Consider the following 13,854-nt stretch of genomic DNA (forward strand, 5'->3'; position numbering starts at 1 on the left):
AGATGAACCTGACGACGCTACAAGCGAAACGCGTTGTTCACAGAATAAATTGTAATTTGTATCATATCAAAAAATACAGTTTTTGGAAACGTATTTACCAAAAGGCCGTTCCGTCTGGACAAAAACCAAAATGATAAAAAACAAATGCGGATTCATTCAATCTGTATTCGATACGCCGTTTTTGGGGGGTGAAAACGGGTCCCAGAGGGGGAAAATTTGAAAACGCCGCCCCAGCGTTTTCGTCTGGGCGGCCAATACGGATTTTTTCTGAAACGATGATGTCACACCCCCCACCGCTCTACCTGTAACCTGAGACACACACACACCGCTACAGCAGGCTGCTACACAACAGCCTATATGGACGTAACAACAACAACGGCCGACTATCGTCAGGTCGCTCAGACGCTGCGGCTGAATCGCGCCTGTTTAATCATCACTGATCGTCATATTTACTCTGACTGACACGACTCCCTGTCAACATTTAATCCCATGTTTGAGTTTGAATACAGCGGGGGACTTCTTCTTCTATTGAATTTCAGCGGGGACTTCCCGTCTTCTTCTCTGTCTTAAGTGTTTGTGTGTGGCAGCGCTACAGCGACACACACGCTCCACCTACAGTCTATGCGCTCCACACACGCCTGGAGTAAGTACTACAGCGTTTTGGGTCGTTTTCAGTGGATCCATGTGGACGCAGATATTTCTGAAAACGATGCCGTGTTTACGGAGATTTTTTTCAAAACGATTAAGAAAAAGATCGGATTCAGTGAAGCCGCGTATTCGTGTGGACGGGCTCTTAGAGGAGCAGGATATTTTGCTGTAGTAGCTTCTGCAGCACAAACACAAGCCTGTAGTCTGCCATTGTTGTTGTTGGTACCTGACATTCAATAGCCATCTAGCAGCGTGGCTGAGGTTAGAGAGCTTAGGCTATGACATCATCATTTCATAAATGTTGCTTTTTGGTTTTATTCACGCAAACACTAGGGTGGCGTTTTGAGATTTGTTCACTCTGAACCTGGATTCCTAAAACAGTGTTTAAGGATGAAACGGCAATTATCCAAGTATTACTCATAGTATAGTTAATACGATCAAAGACAAGCTTCATGATACGGACGTGTGTAAACAGCAGTGCCTCCTGCAGCACCATTAAAATGCATGTATATAATCACTAGTTGGGTCTTTGGGGGTTGTGAGTCTGGAGTTGTGGTCTGTTTCCAGTTTCCACATACAAACTATTTAAGCTGGTCTAATGGCCATGTTGCCTCTCCCCTCAGCAACAACTCCAGCCCTGTCCTCTGGTTGGTGGACAGGGCTGACCCCAGGGGTCAAGGGTCAGGGTTCAGGGCAGCTCCTTGGGCAGGAGAATAGCCAAAGAGCCACCTGGAGTAAATCAGTGGGCAGCCTAGGTGATTTCCCATGACAGTCACCATTATAGAGACCGAAAAAAAACAAAAAACACACAAAACACAGAAGAGGTGAGTGGTTGTGGATAAATCCCAAGGACAATCTGTGCACAACCTGTTGACACATATTTACCGTTTGCATCTGCACTGAGTGTCCAGAGGGCCACAACTCACTGTTACACAAGTGTCACCCCTTAGCCTACTCACCCCTCCTCAACCGCCAACCATGTGTGTTATGGGTCTAGAGAAAATGAATGGATCATGGAGGAGTGTGTGTGTGTGTGTAGTCAATAATAAGTCAATGATAAGAATCTTAAAGTTTGTTATTTGTAAAAGCACACACACACACACACACACACACACACATGGAAATCTGTGCAAAATATATATAGTAGTTGACTTAAGTGTGAGTTATAGTCTTTCGATCTCATATTTTCACCAGTTGTAAGTAGGCTATTTACAAATTCCACTGTTTCCTTTGTCCAAGTGCAACTGGGAAAACTGTGATATATAGCCCTTTAGTTTTATTGCACTGAAGTCTTAAATTAAACTAGAAAGTTTGAGGGTGTGTAGACTTTATTTCCACTGTGTCTTTGGAAGTTTGAATGGTTTTGCCTTGGTAGTGGAGTCTGAGATGGCTGACGACGAGGGTAGGGGGGTTAGCATAACTCTGTTTTGGATACCAGAGGCCCAGTGATAACCACAGTGGTCTCTCTGGCTCCAGCTGAACCCCACAATAGTTGGTCAGCATCGGCCACCACTGGGCTAAGGCTACAGTATGTTTTGTGCTCTGTCTAAAGATATTCAGTTCAGTTTATTGCGTTGTAGGCCTCACTCTATGAGGGAAAACTTGAAGACAAGGCTGAGACTGTGGGCGAGACAGAAAACATTAAGCGTGAGTGGGAAGACAGAGAGATTTGATCTGTGCTACTGTCTACTTTTGTTTAAATACACATGGTCAATTTGTGAGTCTTTCATATCATTACTGTGAAGCAGATACTTGTGGGAAGAAATAATAGGAAGTTACAGATTACAGGGTTCTGTGCCGTTTGGGTAAAATAGTGGGGGAAACGGTTAGGGTTATAATTTAGGAATATTACAAAAAATAAAATAAAAAAACAGAACATTTTCCCTCATGAGAAAGTGACTGTGTCAACAAACACTTGAGATAAGTAGAGTTAGAGAGGGATCAGACATCGCCATCAGTAACTTTCTTTATTTTGTTTTCTTTTGATTAAACAAGAATAACAGATTTGGTGGGAAATAATTAAACACTTTTTGTTTTTGGTTGTACTTAAAAATGTTGATTCACAGTTGTTTTAGTTTATAACAGTGCATAAGATAACATACAGAAAGCGTTATGCACATATGCAAAGTAACTGCAGATAAATGTACTGTACTAATGTGTTCGTCCTGAATGTATAAAATAGCATCGGACACACTAAAAAAGTGACTTGTGAAAAATGAAAACAAATTTTTTTCTAAAACTTGTATATTTGCATGGGAATTAACGTCAGTATTTATCTGTATAAAAGATTTTCCTTTGTTTTCCTGCCTGTCTCCATGTCTGTCTCACATCTGCAGCTTTGTGTGTCAACACCACATTTTTAATTTTCCCATGCAACAGAGGATCCAGAGAGTTAAGGGGTTGGTTGGTGGTGGATGGATGTTAGTGGCAGAGAATCCACTGGGGCTGAGGTTTCAGCAGACCATCCCCTCTTCCCGTCTTTTCCCAGCTCTCAGCCACCCTGTCATTAGGGTGACAGTCAGGTCCTGTTTAGGCCCAATTGGCCATGCTAATAACAGTTTTAATAACCCCGGCCCATGTAATATTTCACTGCTGTTTGGACTGTGATGTCACACTAAGAGCCTAGTGATGGAAAAACAGCTTCACTGCTGCAAGGAATGACTGGGTAAACTCTGTCCAGGGATGTGTGTGTTTTTGTATACGACAGACTATGTTATAGATTCAGCTGAGATTTGTTTGTCCTAGTGTGTCCTTTTTTTACACATGTGTGTTTGCATGTTTCCTCACACAGATAAATGTCTGTTTCAACTCAACTCAAGCAGATTTGTGCGCATGTTTGTGTGCACACCTGTTTCTATGTCTGTGTTTGTGCAATAGATTAACTCACTCACTGCATGTTAATCTTTTACTGTGTGTAAAGTATTATATAAAGCTTTTCCTGTTTCGACAGCGAAGCAGCGGGCAGTCTGGGCAGCTGCTATGCTGCTGTAAACACAAACATGTACATTACTGGAGGCCCATTCTTCACTGTCATCAGGTTGCATCAGAGAAAGGTCAGACTTGTATTTAAACTGCAGCTGGGAGCTTTATTTAAATATGGCTCCTGACACATGGAGGAAGCTCTATGACTGACAGTAAACTCTGATTGGACAAGCAACATGGCGTCACATTTGTATGTTTCAAATAAGTTTTCAGACACATCTGAGCTGTGAAAGTCAGAATGATGAATGTTGGTGTGTAACTTCAACTTTCAGAATTCAAAATATTACTGTTAGAGACAGTTAAAGCTAGAGTTAAAGGTACACATTTTGTAGGAGTTACTCCCATCTAGCGTTGTGGTTGTATATCGCAAGCAACTCAATCGTATTTGTCATGCAGCATTCACGTGAAATTGGGCAGACGGCAGACGGACGACAGCCGCTGCACGTAACGGCATAAACAAGCCTCTATGTAAACAAGTGGTCCGTCAGCACGAGGCAAAACAATACATGTGACAATATGCTGTCGATAATCGATTTTTGTGAACAGGAGAAGTTACACAATGTCCCTTTAAAACATCCTTCACCTGCATGCTCATTCTCATGCATGAGAAAAATCTTGCATCACCATCTAATCACCATTAATTCTGGTGTTGCTATATTTTAATAATTGAACAAGAGTTGTTTGTTGCTGCAAACACTGGCTGTAAGCTGTAAGAAGCTAATAAGAACAAAGTACTGTTTTTAGATGAAGAAATTTGAATGAATAAAACAGGTTTTTAAAGTTAATCTGAAACTAATATACAGTTGTAGGTTTATTGAGGACGTGGTGGCCTTCATCCTAAAGGTGCGTTCACACCGGACCTTTTTGTCGCTGGCGACGAGTTTACATATTATATTACATCAATGCAAACGAGCGACTGAGCGTTTAGCTCAGGCGAAAAATCGCTGGGGCTCTGAGCGACAGCGACCGAGCGATTTTTTTGGAGCGACATGAGTGACGGCGACAAAAATAAAAGGTCCGGTGTGAACGCACTTTGACACAAGCAGGATAACTACACAGTGACAAGAAGAGAAGACTGCCCAACTTCAGCCCAACACTGAAATGGGCTTTTACACAGAACAAAGATTGTCGGTTTTATCTCTCCTTGCTTACAGCGCATGCAGGTACACTTGCACTTAATGGTTTTAACATAGGGCTTGATATCATGATCTAAAACTATTATTTATGGCATGTTGAAGCTGCATGAAATCAGTTGGAGAAAAAAAAGACAAAAAAGAAAAAAGACCCTGTGCTTTAAAAACTATTTAAAAGTATTGAGTTATTATTCTGTGATCAGCCAGTCTTGATTTGAAGGAAAAAGCCTAGATGGAAACCTGACCAGACACACACTCCTCTGGCTGCTTCAGCTCCTTTCACCATCCATGGTTTTGCAAAGAACGAGACAGTCTGTAAAAGCAGATTGAAACCTAGTTCTCTGGCAGCCACTCACCTTCAGCCAATGCTGTGAAAGATAAAGACTCGGGGGGAAAATGGGCCTGGGAATCAATCTAACAGTGGCTTTTATTGGGCAGTCCACATGACAGAGGGGACCTTGACTAGGATTCAGCACACTGGGGAGGGCTGGATACAGAGGCCTGAGGAGAGAGTCAGTCCAGGAGCGGCAGGGGGAGCATCAGGGATGAACTAGGAAACTCTTTCATTCCCTGCCAGCCTGCAGATCGCTTCCAACTGGACCCACAAACAACTCCAAAAGAAAAGAGACAGGCAAACAGTCACTCAAAGAAAGCTGTCAGCAAATCATAAAATATCAACAATGAAGAAAGAACTATGCTTGCAAGTTTTAGATGATGTAATAGAACTCACATATTGCTTTTCATCACAGTTTAACTATCTGACAAACCACATCAAGGATTTAAAAAATCTAAAGAGTGGCGGCTGCTGGTCTTTCAAAGGATGGGAGCTAATTTTCGGCCTACATTATCATACATACATGGAACTAACAAACTATATTAAACTCGAACAAGGAAATGTGAGAATTATGTTAAACTGAAACAAGGGAATGTTACAATTGTGTTTTATTTACAATGTATGATATGTACAATGGATATGGGCTGTATCACCAAGCAAATACCAGTAGACAGGTCCTCCAATCATCATTCAGAAGCCCAGCGTCCAGGTCTGCCTATTCTCCATTCACTCCCAGAGACGTTGAACGTCCATGTATTTATCCAATGAGCATCTAGTTTCACTGCAGTGAAGAAAACAATTATCTGCCCATTGAAGTCCATGGAGGCCGAGCTTCAACAGGTTTAATACAATGAGACACTACAGGAATGTATTATTGGAAAATCCATCGGTTGACCTGCAATGCTTATTGCAGCTGATCCTGAATGAAGTCATCTTAAGAGTTGAACCTGTTCTAAAGCATTTTTTATTCAATGAAATGTAAGCACAACATATAATATTTCACTATTGATCTTTTGACATTCTAGAGGAATCAGAGATTCCCTTGCAGTCTAAAAGCACCTCTCATTGTGCACGACTCTTAGACTCTTACTGTGAAATACATCACACTGAACATCACGCCGGCGCTGCTTTTTGTCAGATGTCTAGATTACCTGTGCCATCTCACTCAACATCAATCAATGCCTTTCCCGGTCCCACACTGTACTCCCCCATAGGAGCATGGGTGCAGATCCCGGGGGGGACGGGGGGGACATGTCCCCCCCCAATTTCTGAAAAACATGAATTGTCCCCCCCAATAAAAATACCCCAAATTATTCAGAATTGGACAAATGTATTTTCAGACTTCACATTTTAGATTCACATCTAAAAAGAAATGATTGAAATGGTGAAACAAATAATGTTTGACAAATGTATTTCTGACTCCATATTCCATCTCTGGTCTCTGGTCTCCTTCACTACGATGCTTTAAAAAAAATGACCTCCCCAATCTTAGGGCTTCATATTTTGATATTCATCCATATCAATTAATCATGCATAAAGTTCCATACACTGGGAGAAAAGGAAGATGGGGAGAAGAATTGGGGATCTGGGAGGGTCGGATGGAGGCGAAAGATAAGAACGTGAGCAGATATTATATGTCTGAGACCCTTAAAATTATGATTCACTAATATAACAGCAGTGATACGCGCTGTTGGCTGTTTAGGACAAATAAACAAGAAAGGTAAGCACAATAAATGATTCCCTGTGCAGTACTTTTTGAATGATATGGTGAGCCTCTACCAAGTTGTGATTTATGGCGGCATGGTATGAGCTGCATACTGTACGAGCAAATAAATAAATAAAAAATCACTTTTGTGCCCCCCCCAATCCTGACATCGGATCTGCACCCCTGCATAGGAGCATAGTCTGGGAGCTGCTTTTTTTCTCCTCCCCTCTCCATTTATTTCTCCCCTTTTCCTCCCCCCTCTTACCGCCCAGTCATCCTGTTATGTCTGTCTTATTATGTATTTTATGCTGTAAATGTACGGACGGGTTGATTGCTGTAATTTTGCTGTACTTATGTATAGTGACAATAAAGGCTGATTCTGATATACAAGAATGTGCACAAGTTTGTTTCATTTACTTTCAGTGTGGAGACTCTGGAGAAATAGCACACTCCTGCTACCTTGAAGCTGTGGGATACATTATGTAACTCCACATCAGCGGCCAAGTGTTCACCTTTAGTATGTGTCTACCTGGTGTTCCCAGCTCTATTAGAAACCAGCAGATGAAGGTTAGTTTTTATATCCATGCTCTGGTATGTGCAGTGTTTTCCACTCTCCATGTGCTGTAGATTAGTCTCTTTGTTCTCTGAGCCGCTGCCATAACACTCACTCATTAATCACACACTTACAGTAGTCTGCTCCTCCAACGTCTCTCCCTCCATGGCTGCCAGCTATTCCCAGGGTGTGAACTCTGTTTGCTGAAACCGCAGTCGTATGCAGCCAGCAGACAGGAGGGAAAGTGGGTCAACGCAACCACACTGCAACCACCTGAAAGCAGCAGGATTGCAGGACCATCTCCTGCTCCTCTGACTCCACAGGTGGCTGTTAGGACTCACACTATACTTTGTGTCAAATGTTTTGAGTTTTCATGATTTAACCCTTAAACCAAAGCAAAGTGCATTTGTCCACACTTCATAAGAACAGTAACAAACTTTTCATTTTTTCATCTCTGATAAATAACCCTCATGCGAGAACACTTATGATTATCAACAAATTCTCTTTGTATCTATGGGGTTAGTAAGTCAGATCCACCAACGCTTAAAGTTTAAATGTCTGTTCTCTCTGCTTCCAAACTGAAAGCCTGTTGCACATCCATGACACCTGATGGTTAGCATTAGCATAGCCAATGCTACAGGTGGAAAGTCTCATTCACAAGAAATAGTGTCAGCGACCAAAGAGGCTAAATGATTAGACAATGACACTGTATTAATACAAGAACAAACAAACACATGTATCTTTAATGTATTAAATTAGTTTTAATTGAGTTTTGTTCGCTTATTGAAAAAATACTAAAGGCATCGACACAATATTATGACAGAAATAGAAACACTTTCTGCTTTCATTACTTATCCACTTTAAGCTTAACACTGGTGTATGAAGGCGATGCACCGTGCACTAAACAAGGACATGCAACTTATTGTGGAGTCATCTACTTCTCATTCAAAGATCACTGGGACATTAAGACCCTGAATCACTACCTGCTGCACTCCTAAGTACAGCTGCAGCAACAAAGAAAGTTAAAGTTATCACTCATAATAATTCAAAAATTTGCTTTGGGAACAAACCTGTAATCTCATCCTCATTTACAAATTGCTTAATTCTGTTCTCCACATAAATCACTGATACATCAAAGCCAGTGGTGAAGAACCAGGGGCCCTGTGCTGCACTAATAGATACACACTGGACCTTTTAGAAGATGTTTAACTGTTTATGTCACTGTTCAACAATCTCTGGGTAAAAGCCATCATAACTCTCAGAGCAGCATGCAACACAGGAGTCAGAGGCCTCACTCTTTGTTTCTAGTTTGCAGCCGTGCCCACGCTCAAATATGCTCTCTCTCTCTCTCTCTCTCTCTCTCTCTCTCTCTCTCTCTCTCTCTCTCTCTCTCTCTCTCTCTCTCTCTCTCTCTAAGCCCCCTTCCCAAAATATCTCTCACACGCTACACTCTTGCCTTTCATCCCACCTCCACCCCTTGCCTCTTTGTCTTCGCCCCCTACCACCCCTCTTTGCCCAGCCACTAGTGAATTAGCATTTTTCCACAGCTTTACTTTTGTCTTAGTTAACCCTCCCCACTGCCACTGCCACCCCACCGCAGCCTTCTCTATCTGCTGGTATGTGGCCTGTCATTAATCTGCAACACAGCCCGAAATGACCCCCCTAAAAACCAGGCCACTGCTTAGAAAGGGGGTCTCTTCACTTCTCATTAAGAGCCACCCCCATCCCATACCCCTACTCCCCCCTCCACATCGCTAGTGCGCTCTGTTGCGGTAATCGCACGCAGTCATTAGCATGGCGTCCCTGTTTGGGTCCTGCTGTGTGTTATTAGGTCAGGCAGGGGGACCAACGCCCCTCTTTTTGTCAGGGATGGCTTTTAGAGAATCAAAATGTGATACCTATTCAGCCTCTTCACCTAGCTCTCATCCCCCTGCACCAAACTCCCTGCTATGAAGCTGCATCCCAAATCAGCCCAGCTCTCATCTCTCTGTGCCTATACCTCGTGCCAAGTCTGAGCAAGCACTGTGCCACCCTACAGCCCCCCCCCCCCCCCCCCCCCCACCCCACCCTACAGTCTCTCTGCCTCTCAGTCAGACGTGTTGATGAGACTTGAAGCCGTCCAATCTTGGGCACACTACACAAGTCACAAGGCTCTCAGCTGAGTCAGTCTCAGCCCTCAGTCTGCCACCCAGACTGTGGTGAACTCAGTCTAACACCTAACAAAGCCCATACAGCTTTACTTCACTGTGGTTTTCAAAGATTTAACTTAACTCATGATGATCAGCAAAGGATGAGGCATGGGAAAAACCTGCTAAGGGTAGTAGCACATGTAGGCTGTCACATACACACTGAATACACTTGAGCACATATGCACAATCTGCCTTGAATCCAAAATGCCAGTCACAGTAGTGTGATGTAACCAAAATATATCTTCAAAATGTAATTCAATAAGTTTGACTGCTCAGGACTTTAACTTAGGTCTTGTCCACACAGAAACGGAGCTTCTCCCAAAACAATCTTTTTCATGTTCATTTTGAAAAAAAAAGATTTCCATAAACACAGCATCGTTTCAACATATATCTGTGTACAAACAGATTGATTGTTTTGATTTATTGGTCCCCATGGGGAGATTCGTCTTTACTGACTGTACGTTAATGAAGGACGACATTGTAAGGCTAGGCGTCTTTATTTATATAGCGCATTTCATACCAAGGCAACTCAATGTGCTTTACATGAAGACAAAACATTTTTAAAAAAGAACAGCATAAAACAGCATAAAAACAAAAAACACAGAGTTAAAAACATGAGCAAAGAAGAATAAAAAAGTAAAATAAAAGGAAATAGATAAAGTTTAAAGTTCTTAAAAAGAGCTCAGCTATAAGCACATGAAAAGAGAAATGTTTTGAACCTGGATTTAAAAGTGCTCACAGTTGGGGCTGATCTCAGTTCTGCTGGTAGTTTGTTCCAGTTGTGTGCAGCATAACAGCTAAATGCTGCTTCACCATGTCTGGTTTGAACTCTGTGCTCCACTATCTGGCCTGAGTCAGTAGATCTCAGAGCTCTACTGGGTTTATACTCTTCTAACATGTCATTCATGTATTCTGGACCTAAACCATTCAGTGATTTGTAGACCAGTAGCAGAACTTTAAAATATATTCTGTAGCTGACTGGGAGCCAATGTAAGTTGTGTTAAGAACTCACAAGACAGACAACAGCAGTAATTATATACACAGCAACAGTAAGAGCATACACAACAATAGTGACAAAATACGTGAGGACACAGTGCAATAGCGGACAGACAGATCAGCGGGGCCTGCTGTTCAGGGCAGCTATAGCTGCAGGGATTAGACTTCTCCCAAGGCGAGCCCTCCTAAACTTAAGGGTTCTGTACCTGTGCCCTAGTGGGATGATGTATTGGTGCAGTGGGAGAGTGATGTCTTGTACTATGATGTTTGCTAAGCGAATGATGGACTTTCTGTTTAGCTCTGAGAGGTTGGGTGTGGGGAGACCAATGATTTTAGCAGCTGTGTTTGTGATGCGTGTGAGTTTGGCCCGGTTGGTGACGGAAAGCATAGTGAAGAAACATGTGGAACAGTACAGAAGGATGGGTTGAATGATGCTTTGATAGAGTGACAACAGGAGGTGAGGTGCAACGTATAGTCCTTTAAGTTTGCGAATGGCTGACAGTCTTTGTTGGCTTCTTTTTTGGATGTCCGTGGTGTGCTGATCAAAGGTGAGTTTATTGTCCGGAGTTATTCCCAAGTATTTGAATGCGTCCACTGTATAATATACTCATGACAAAATCATCACACTGCATATCAGAACACCTTCGCGCGAGATTTCGTTGCCATTTGCTCACTCGCTGTATGTCAGGATGTGATGTTAGACTGTCAGAGAGCAGACTGACCCTCAAATGTGCAGACACACTTTGATTTAATAACAAACAAGTAGGCTATATTTATGTTTGCCACATTTTTCATTCAGCTCTTAGTGATACAGGTAAGCTCCTCATCTTAATGCTATTGATATGCACCACCTGCATGCTCAGCAAACACTTATTCAACGCAAAATATATTGGATCACTTCAATTGAAACAGAATTGGATCAATGCAACTGAAATGAACGTTGTGTTTCATTACGACTTTATTTTTGTAGTTTAGGCCTCATTGCTGTTATATAATAATATTGCACAAGAAACATTGGGGGTTAAAAATGAACCTTTGGGTAATCCAATATCCATATAATTGTCTGACTGCTTCCAATCCTATCTCACATCACAACACACTAAAGTCCTCCAAAGATCTTAAGAGAAACAGACAAGTTGGACAATAATTCCCTCTCGTCACTATCTTTAACGTTATTCATTGTTATTTGAAATTAATTTTGTTAATATTGAATATGATAATTATAACAGCATTCAAATGGCAGTGGGCATTGGTACTCATTTCTGGGTACCTTAATGTTTGATACTTAATTTGAAGGTATCGAATCATACTACATTTCTGTATACATACTGTAGCTGAATATATGAATAAATTGAAGTGGCCTCTCAACCCACATCATACTTGTCACCAACAAAAGACCCAACAAAAGACCCCCAAAGTCCTTTCTGGTGGAAACAGTGGATCCCAGAAAACACTGTCAAACTGGTCATTGATATTCAGCCTCTGACTAAAGTGCATGTTTTCTCTTGGGGTGTCAGAGAGACTTATTGTCCGCCTCCATCAGCTCTTGAAAACCACTCTCCCTCCCACCCCTGGGCCCAGATCGGACAAACCTGACCTTGGTGTCAACCTCCCCTGCACCCCACCCTGAGACCCCTTCTCCAAGCCGTGGAGTTGGGATGCAATTTTTCTGCTGCAGCATTGTGGGAAAGAGAGAAAGAGAGAGAAAGAAAAGGTGGGGTGAGTGTGTGTATATGTATGTGTGTGTGAGGGGGGTCACATCCCCAATCAGTGATGTAAAACAGAACCTTTGTCAGAGTGGCAGGGAAAAAAACCCTGATTAATGCAACTGGGTGTTTGTTTGAGAGATGAAAGGGGAGAAAGGGGGAGGGGGAGGGGGCAGCATAGAATGTAGAGTGAGAGAGAAGAATCAGGGCATGAGAAGGTTCTCGACGCATTTGAGAGTCTGTTCAATGTCCAGCAGAGGAGGTCTGCTGAAGAGATATTTCACAGCTGACAAGTCTCTGTGTGTGTGTGTGTCCGTGTGTGGGTATGTGTGTGTGTTTCCATGTGTGGAAATATGTTATGTAACCTCCCCTCTGGGGAAAAGAGAGGGGAAGGTCAGACTGAGGGAGGAGAAGAGAAGAAGAGGGGAGTGGCAGGAGTGGGGGGAAAAAAAAGGAAAGAAAAACTTTTCCTCTCAGTTCATCTTATTGGTATGAGGTATGTGTGAGTTTGTATGATTTCACTGTATGACCTCTCTCTGTTGCTCTGCCGTCCCTCATTCATGTATTAACACAATATCCTTCTCTCCTACACACACCATGCTTCTTACATAAACACCCCAACACATACTATTCCTGTATACAACTACATCTCCAACCCTAATATAAATATGTCATATAAATTCCTTTTAGCCATGACTGTGAGTGAGTGAGCCATGAGTTGCACCAAGCATTCGTCCAGTGCATTTGGTTGTTAGGCCACATCCTAAAATATGCATTAATTCAAGCCTTGATAAAAGATAAAACAGTAATGCAGACGCTCTAACATAATGTGAAACTGATGTATTTTTCTGTACTGTCTGCAAAAACTCAATAAAGAAATTGGGGGGGAAAAACAAATAAAACAGGTGAATTCTATAAATGTTTGCTCCTCTTATACAGTTGTCATGGAGATGATAAGCCTAGACCACAACCATGTCTTGTACAATGCTGTAAACATGTTCATTTAAGCAGCATCTTCTAACAGCTGAATAATGAAGCACCACCACCAAAGAACTGCAATTCCTCAATTGACCACTTGAGGCTTGCTCTAAACAGACTCTCCATCACGTTAAAATGACTTCCCCCACTTAAACCAGACATGGAGGAACCCAGGTTGGAGAGTCTATGTCCACACACGACCAACCTCTTCGCCTATTTTTTTGGATTAGCCAGAATTTGGGTTGAGTTGAGTCAGGTGCTGCCAGAGGGGAACCGAACCCTCTGAACCCTGAAGGTATTTAGTGAAAGCCTAGGACAAATGTTGAAAGATGTTTTGTTTATTTATTTGTTTAATTATTTCTTTGTATTTGGAATAATAGTAATCTTTTCTAGAACAGAACAGGGAGATGCCCCTCACCTTCCCCTAGTGCAGACAGCACTAATAGGTTAATCAGCTGTTTATATAGACTGTGCCATCATATACCCATTGTGGATCCCAGCGGAACTTTAAAGGAGCTGTATCTGTGGCCAAAACTGTTGCTGCAGTCAAATTCAAAATTCTGCAGCACATTGTTTCCCCTCCCCCGCGGCCCCAGACTCGTGGTTGCCAGATAGCCACACACTAACCTC

Source organism: Trachurus trachurus (genome assembly GCF_905171665.1).
Source record: "Trachurus trachurus genome assembly, chromosome: 15".
Classification (NCBI taxonomy): domain Eukaryota; kingdom Metazoa; phylum Chordata; class Actinopteri; order Carangiformes; family Carangidae; genus Trachurus; species Trachurus trachurus.